The sequence below is a fragment of the Nannobrachium achirus genome (genome assembly GCF_963921795.1).
Source record: "Nannobrachium achirus genome assembly, chromosome: 7".
NCBI classification, from domain to species: domain Eukaryota; kingdom Metazoa; phylum Chordata; class Actinopteri; order Myctophiformes; family Myctophidae; genus Nannobrachium; species Nannobrachium achirus.
Genome location: NC_137816.1, coordinates 12,416,277 through 12,417,906, shown reverse-complemented (window position 1 = coordinate 12,417,906; position 1,630 = coordinate 12,416,277).

Sequence of the window (1,630 nt, the reverse complement as noted above, 5' to 3'; positions counted from 1 at the left end):
AATTAAATTTGATTCCATAGATTTTACTTTTGAAGAAAGTCAACATTCTATGTATGCATCCATTGTTGATTTGAACAATTATGGAATAGAATATCCAGCTGGCAATATGTTAGAATATTATTGACCTTCTCTGCTTGCATGGTTTGCTAATGGAGCTCCTGCTACACTATATTCCATCTGTGAAAACAAGACATGTTGAAGATGGCAATAGGCTCTATGTCTTAATATGAATTCAACCTAATCTATAGGTGCATGCATCCACCTTGTAAAATAATAGCATGTCCATCCTTAGAATGAGTTTGGGAGTTCATTTCAGAGCCAATGCTCAACACTAGTGCCCTAATAGGTGTGGAGGTGTGGAAAATAATAATCTACAGTGTGCATGTGAGTTTAAGAAATGTTTGCTCTGAGCCTGTGACCTTTGGATTTGTCATTTAAAACCTACAATTTAAGAATGTTTCTTGCATTCAAAACACATGCTGCTCCTCTGGTATCTATACCAAGCAAGAGACATAGGACAGTTCAGAATCAGCTTAATTGTCACATCACACACAGTGCCTGATTACAAAATAACAATGGATAAATGACATTATGGGAGGAGGCAGTCATTCTTCTTTTGCAGTTGGACAATCTCAACCAATGCCATTGCCAATGGCTGCTTTCTGCACCCACCCATTATGCCCAGCAGATGCCAGTAGACACTGGATTGCTCTCAGACTCACTGTGACTGTGAGAGTGTGGAGAATGCTGACTCATTGGCAGTTGCAGACATGGATGCTATTAGAATCTGAATCTGAAATGAATTCTGTGCTTTTTACTTTTACCTTTATAATAACTTGGTGAGGTTGGTGCCTTAAAATAGTTGTATGTATGAAGTGTCTCTGCACTTCATACATACAGTTAAATTGTGCATATGTGTACAGCGGATTGCTTTAACACATTAACCAATAAATAACCAACCCTCACCAGCGATCCATCACTGCTGTATCATAGCAGGCTCCCTCCCAGATATACGGTACATGCACCATCACAAATTCACAAACCACAAACCTAAAAGGGAGAACAATAGCTTTCTGAGAACAGAGGGCAGGCAGGGTTCTTTCTCATGCTACCAAGGAAAGCAGGCAGCAGGCATTAGTAGAGTTGCAGGGTGTTTTTTCTGTTAGATGCACAACATTGTGTGTATCACAATACATGAGACGTGTGAAAACCCTTGTCAATATCTGGTCAGCTGTTTACACCAGGGCAGGGAGTGGGAGGTAATTGAAAACAACCTTGAGATAGCAGTGATGGATAAAAAAACATCTTATAGGCATTTTTTGTAGTCTAGCTAGCTGGGTAACTGTTATTTATCATATTATGCTGTTTCACAGAGGTTGGAATGTACTAGTAGCTGTGATATTTTGGATAGAAGATATTCTTAAAGAACAATAGCCACATTATCAGTATAAATAACAATGCGAAAAATAATCCCAGCATTATTCAGGAAGGATGTTTTAATAATACTATCCAGTAAGACGCCCTAAGGGCGAGGTCATGCACGCATGCACGCATGGGCACGTGCACACAATCCGCCTGGGTGACGGCAGACTGCTGGGTGAACGCTGGCACTTTGGCAGGGGATCAACTT